Source organism: Eriocheir sinensis, unplaced genomic scaffold (assembly GCF_024679095.1).
Source record: "Eriocheir sinensis breed Jianghai 21 unplaced genomic scaffold, ASM2467909v1 Scaffold766, whole genome shotgun sequence".
NCBI classification, from domain to species: Eukaryota; Metazoa; Arthropoda; class Malacostraca; order Decapoda; family Varunidae; genus Eriocheir; species Eriocheir sinensis.
The window spans coordinates 207,501-214,466 of record NW_026112127.1 but is presented as its reverse complement, the minus strand read 5'-3'; the positions used below and the strand labels follow the sequence as shown (position 1 = coordinate 214,466).

The window sequence follows — 6,966 nt, the reverse complement described above, 5'->3', positions numbered from 1 at the left end:
AAATCTCAACACTGCTCCACGTCCCCCCATAGCCAGAGAGTTGTTGAAAGAGAAGTGGGAAGTAAGCAAGGAACTTGTGTTTTTTAACTGGGATTAGCTGTCAAAAACAACCACATTTTAAATTTTTTTTTATTCATTTAATTTTTTTTTACGTGTACGCCTGTAGCGCTGGTAGGCTTGCTTGAGGGGCCTGGATGGTATTCGGCCCCAGCCCGTCATGGCGCAGGCAAGTGTTTATAGTGGCGCCATCTTCTCTTGGCTCATGCTGCCCCCCGGAACTCCTTGATTCACTTGGACGGTTTCCTCTAGAGTCCGGGTTGATGGGTGGTCTTCAGGACAGCATGTGGGTAGTTTTAAGCCACTCGGCGGTGACTGAAATATCCGAAGTGGTAGCGTGGGGATTCGAACTTGCGTCGTCCATCACGCGGTGAATGTGGGCCCAGCACACTACCACTCAGCCACCGCCTAAAATAAATATTTGTCTGAATGTTGCTGCACTGTGCCAAGCTAAAGCATCAGATTTAAAAAAAAATAGTTGCACCTTGAAGACTACTACAAGCATTGCCTGTGGTGGGTGAACCCTAACCTGCATACGGAAAGCAGCATTGTTAACCGTGTAGCAGCGACGGGCCAAATTTGTGGTTTTACTGTGTAGCATCGATGGGCCAAATTTGTGGTTTTACTGTGTAGCAGCAACGGGCCAAATTTGTGGTTTTACTGTGTAGCATCGAAGGGCCAAATTTGTGGCTTCAAATTTGTGGTTTTACCGCAGCAGCACGGGCCAAATTTGTGGTTTTACTGTGTAGCAGCGACGGGCCAAATTTGTGGTTTTACTGTGTAGCAGTGACGGGCCAAATTTGTGGTTTTACTGTGTAGCAGTGACGGGCCAAATTTGTGGTTTTACTGTGTAGCAGCGACGGGCCAAATTTGTGGTTTTACTGTGTAGCAGTGACGGGCCAAATTTGTGGTTTTACTGTGTAGCAGCGACGGGCCAAATTTGTGGTTTTACTGTGTAGCAGCGACGGGCCAAATTTGTGGTTTTACTGTGTAGCAGCGACGGGCCAAATTTGTGGTTTTACTGTGTAGATGACGTAAATTTGTGGTTTTACTGTAGCAGCGACGGGCCAAATTTGTGGGTTTACGGTGTAGCAGCGACGGGCCAAATTTGTGGTTATACTGTGTAGCAGCGACAGGCCAAATTTGTGGTTTTACTGTATGTGACGGGCCAAATTTGTGGTTTTACTGTGTAGCAGCGACGGGCCAAATTTGTGGTTTTACTGTGTAGCAGCGACGGGCCAAATTTGTGGTTTTACTGTGTAGCAGCGACGGGCCAAATTTGTGGTTTTACTGTGTAGCAGCAACGGGCCAAATTTGTGGCTTTACCGTGTAGCAGCAGTGGGCCAAATTTGTGGTTTTACTGTGTAGCAGCGACGGGCCCAATTTGTGGCTTTACCGTGTAGCAGCGACGGGCCAAATTTGTGGTTTTACTGTGTAGCAGCGACGGGCCAAATTTGTGGCTTTACCGTGTAGCAGCGACGGGCCAAATTTGTGGCTTTACCGTGTAGCAGCGACGGGCCAAATTTGTGGCTTTACCGTGTAGCAGCAACGGGCCAAATTTGTGGTTTTACTGTGTAGCAGCGACGGGCCAAATTTGTGCCATGATATAAACCCCCAAAAATAGATGATGCATGAACTGATCACAAATGTTTTGATATATATTATGCAATGGTTTGTGAGTGATGATTTTTTCTCATTTTTCTCGCTTGGAGGGACCATTAAGAAACATGATCCCCGCTGCTACCACCACCGGGTTAATAGGCCAGTTCTATTTCATAATTTTTATATGGATTGGCTTATGTTTTATTTGCATATATGTGGCTGTGAGAGGAGTGGATGTTTTTTTATTTTGTTTGTGAAGGTTTGGGTGAAATAAGTCGAGGGAATATTGGCTAATCTGATCGAATTTAAACCTGACAGACCAATTTCTACTAGCCATCAGACTGTAGGACTTCTCTCCTTGGCAGTGGGGGTGAGAAGAATGCATGATTTTGTTGTTACATGGTGAAGCTGAAGGTGAGGGCAAGTGCTGCTGTATTTTATTTGTATGAAAGTTCTGTTTTTTATTCATCATTTTATATTTTGTATGGACTGTATGGAAAGGGAAGATGGGGGAAGAGTGTGCAGTGTTGGTCTCCATACAAATGTAGGAAGGAGTGGATAGACATGGCTGGTGTGTTTATTGACCCTGCTGCTTGGTGATGCTCAGCCCATTTGGTGCCTGATTTGATCATTCTTTATACATAAAGCATAGCTGGGCGTTATCGCGATACTTTATCGCTGATTACAAAATCAGGTTATCGGCCATCCGCTACTTGTTTATACATATATCGGTATCTTTGTTACTTTTGTGACCAAACTAGCGATAATCGCTACATTTTCCCGCCTCTCAGAAAAAAAACTCATTGTCTCCTCCCTACTGCGCATGCATGGCCCGGGCGCCCGGTGTTGTATGAAAAAATTTTGGGGTATGAAATATCTTCGGTGAAGAGATTGGCCAGTGATGGGCCAGTTCACAAGAGACCAGTGTTCGTAAACAAAAGTGCCAGCGTTTGACGGTGGGGACGCCAAATAACACAACACCAGTTCAGGCGTTTCTTGTATTACCGTCCACATGTACGTGTCAATGTGTGGTTTTCAGGTTTTGTAAGTTTTCTAAAATACAGATAATGAAAATTTGAATTCATCTATGTTTTTTATTTGAAATATCAATATAGTATTGTTTTCGCTATTGGACTTATCACTAGCTTGTATCGGAATTGTGGACTTATATCGGGTATCGGTTATTGGTTATCACCTATATATGTGTCTCCAGTTAACGAATATCGGTTATCACCGATAAGGTTTTCCATTATCAGTCATCGGGCATCGTCAATAAGGTTTTCTGTTATCGTGCCCAGCTATGGTTGGGAGTTCCTTGACCAGATCCAAAAACTATACATATTATTAATAATGATATTATTTAAATTATTTAAATTATTAAACTAAATATCCACAGTCTAGTGAATTATTAGGCTGTGGATATTTGATTTAAATGTTATATTTGAATATGTTTTAATGATTTTTGTAAGGAACTGCACTTGCTACTCTTTATAAATAATGCATTTTTATTTTTTATTTTTTATTTTTAAATAAGAATGCTGATTTAAAAAAGAATTAAACTACATTACCTCAGTTGAAGCATCTTCAGAAATATAAAATGCTACTTCCCTCCCAACACTTCAGAACCTTTGTGGCCTGCCTGCCTGAGTCCCCCCCGTCCCTTCTTGTCCAGTCTTGCAGGCAGCTCCCAAAATCACTTGCTATCTAATCAGTAGAGAGAAAATGGCGCCCCTATAAACACTTGCCTGCGCTATAGGCATAGATGTAGATGTAAAAAAAAAGAAAGAAAAAAAGAACATGTGTGCACTTGGCTTTTCATGTGCAAGAGTGTAATATTGTACAAGGCTTGTGCAGTGTGCCACCAATGTTCACTGGAGCGCAATGATGTGCAAGTGCATGTTGCGTACCTGCCCAGCACCTCTAAGGTGAGGTGCACGTCAGGTTGCAGAACAAACGTTATCATCTGAGTTGCCATACAGGACGCGGGTAGCGGGTTCCCTTCAAGCTTACCCGCTACCCACGTCCTGTACGGCCACTCCTATTAGATAACATGTTTGTTCTTGCCTCTGACCCGCTAGGCGTCCTGCTACCCTCTACCCTCCCCGCAAACCATGTGCAGTGTGGCCGCACCCTAACTATCTCACACTAAACAGAGGGTCTACGGTAAAATGGCGTCAGCCTGCTATTATCAGTCTCATGTGGTGGGGACACAGTCACACATTGCCCTCTTGGACAGAGCAAAATCAAAGGTTCATTCCTTCATGAGCCCTCCTCTTCTACCTAACAGCCTTCTACTTCTTAAATTAATGCTGATTTGATGTGGTGGCTGAGTGGTTAGTGTGCCGGCGCTGCAAACAGGAAGATGCAGGTTTGAGTCCTGCCCGCCGCCACACCTGGGATTTTTCAGTCACCGACAAGTGGCCTAAGACTGCCCACATGCTGTCCTGAAGACCACCTATCAACCCGGACTCTAGATTTTCTAAAGAGGAGGCTCAAAGATAGCTGCAAGTGGCAACATGAGGAAAGCAAGATGGCTCCACCAGGGGCGTCATTTCAGATTTTTCTTGGGGGGGGCAGAGACAGTTTGGTGAGCAAAGAGCTTCATCAGCTTTCTCTCTCTCTCTCTCTCTCTCTCTCTCTATATATATATATATATATATATATATATATATATATCTATCTATCTATATTAATTAATATATAACTATATATATATATATTTTGCTTTTTTTAAACCACATAAGTAAGGTTTTTCAGCATAAATTATATAATCTCCCTCCTGTTCATTTACCTTATCATCACGGGTAGCTATATAAGAATATAAACAGACCAGACATATATATATATATATATATATATATATATATATATATATATATATATATATATATATAACTAAATCAGCTGCTGTTACTTCTTGCTTCGCTGATAGGGGGGCAAACTGAGGCTTGGGGGCAACTTGAGTCTTGGGGCTCCACTATAAACACTAGCCTGCGCCAGAACGGGCTGGGGCCGACCATCAGGCCCCACGAAAGCATATCGGTGCCAAAGGCTGGGGGGGTAGACTTTTTTTTAAGTATTTATTTATTTTTACGTCGCGGCCTATTGCGCCAGTAGGCTTCTTCCCGATGGGGCCTGATGTTCGGCCCAGTTCGTTCTGGCGCAGGCGAGTGTTTATAGTGGCGCCATCTTGTGTTGACTCATCCTGCCCCCTGAAACTCATCTTTGGAGAGGTTATCTAGAGCCCAGGTTGATGGGTGGTCTTCAGGCCAGCATGTGGGTAGTCTTAGGCCATTCGGCGGTGACTGAAGAACCTCAGCTGTGCGGCGGCCAGGATTCAAACCCGCGTCCTTCCTGGAGCTCCTGAACACGGGGCCGTCACGCTAACCACTCAGCCACCGCCTCTAAACTTGCTTACTCCTTACACCACTTCCAAGAGGGGAATAACAAGACACTAATTCAACTATATTTGAACCTTTATTTGGAATATTCCTCTTGTACACTTTTGGGAGCAGGGCTTTTGCAGGCTTTTTTTTCCCAGCTCTGGACTGCCTCCGGTTCTGTAAAAAAAGAGACATCATGATCAACGAGTTAATTAAATTAGTTCCACTAAAATAATACCTCTGTTTAGTCTTTAAATTTATCTTGGTGCATAATCAACATCCTACTGTAGAATACAAATGTGACAAGCGCATTGTGCTACACCAAAGGTCAGTACACATGAGGGGGTGAATGCAGCAATTGAATTTGTCAGAAGAAAGCAGGGATACTCAAGGCTTTAACTTGGTAGCAGCGGGGATCATGTTTCTTAATGGTCCCTCTAAGCGAGAAAAATGAGAAAAAATCACCCCTCACACAAACCATTTCATAATATGTATCAAAGCATTTCTAATCAGTTTATGTATCATCTATTTTGAGGAGTTTAAATCATGGCACAAATTTGGCCCGTTACTGCTACACGGTAAAGCCACAAATTTGGCCCGTCGCTGCTACATGGTAAAGCCACAAATTTGGCCCGTCGCTGCTACATGGTAAAGCCACAAATTTGGCCCGTCGCTGCTACACGGTAAAGCCACAAATTTGGCCCGTCGCTGCTACATGGTAAAGCCACAAATTTGGCCCGTCGCTGCTACACGGTAAAGCCACAAATTTGGCCCGTTGCTGCTACACGGTAAAGCCACAAATTTGGCCCGTTGCTGCTACACGGTAAAGCCACAAATTTGGCCAGTCGCTTCTACCGGGTTAAAATACCATGATTTTAGGCACAGAAAATATTTACGTATATAAGTCCTACAAAACTCAATAAAACTCCAGGACAAAAAAATAAGTAATAAATAATACAGAGGTTTAGCTTTCTCACCAGTAAATATACTTTTGCACATTGAAATTATAGATTATTTGTAAAGAAAATTAAAGCTATATTTCCATTTGGTTTCAATGAAGGACTCTAAAGCTGAATTACGGTAGTGGGAAGCCTGTATTCAGTCCCTTGACATGAAAGAAATGGAATACCTTTCATTTGCTTCTCAAAAAGACTTCCAGTGGTATGTGAAAAATGTTAAAGTATTAACCCGGTAGCAGCAGGAATCATGATTCTTAATGGTCCTTCTAAGCGAGAAAAATGAGAAAAAATCACCCCTCACACAAACCATTTCATAATATATATCAAAGCATTTGTGATCAGTTTGTGAATCATCTATTAAGGGGGGTTAAAATCATGGCACAAATTTGTCCCGTCGCTGCTACACGGTTAATACACATTTGTCGTTAATGTGTCGGCTTCATTTTAGATGAATGAGAATAGAAAAAAGGTTTGCATACACTATCTTGAGACACCATCCATCAGGCAAAATCAGCCCATGATGTTTGCTTTAGTCAGAATGCTGAGAAGGCACCTACATCCTCTTAACCATTTCAGTGCTAGATTGTCGCCGTGACGCTGCATGATCTGTGCTGGTGGGGCTAACTAACTTCCGCGACTATTGATGAGTTTTGAATCTCCTGTTTACAATGCATGTTTCAACACTATTCCACACTCCATTATAACTTTATTCTGATTGGTTCATGACATATAGTGGAGTGTCATGAGAAGGCAGTTTGCGGTAACTTTGTTAATGCCTTTCTGCAATTCATCTGAATGAAATAAACAACATCAGCTACCCTTGTCTAGCAGATAGTGTATAATGTATAAAAATGTATTATTTTTTTTTTCCGTTTGGCAAAAATGAAGTTTACAGCAAAAAAATGTGCCTAGTCTATACGTTTTTATTATTATTTTTTTTTACAGCAAAGGAGACGGCACAAGGG

At 42.5% G+C, this 6,966-nt stretch overlaps 1 long non-coding RNA gene across 1 annotated transcript in view; it reads right to left on the bottom strand.

Moving 5' to 3' along the window:
• Nucleotides 1–5,117: 5,117 nt before the first annotated feature.
• The window catches only part of LOC126994275 (uncharacterized), a 12,195-nt gene continuing 10,346 nt past the window's right edge, over nucleotides 5,118–6,966 (bottom strand). The window contains exon 2 of the long non-coding RNA XR_007748931.1: nucleotides 5,118–5,219. This is a non-coding gene — a long non-coding RNA (uncharacterized LOC126994275). The remainder of the gene's footprint in view (nucleotides 5,220–6,966) is intronic.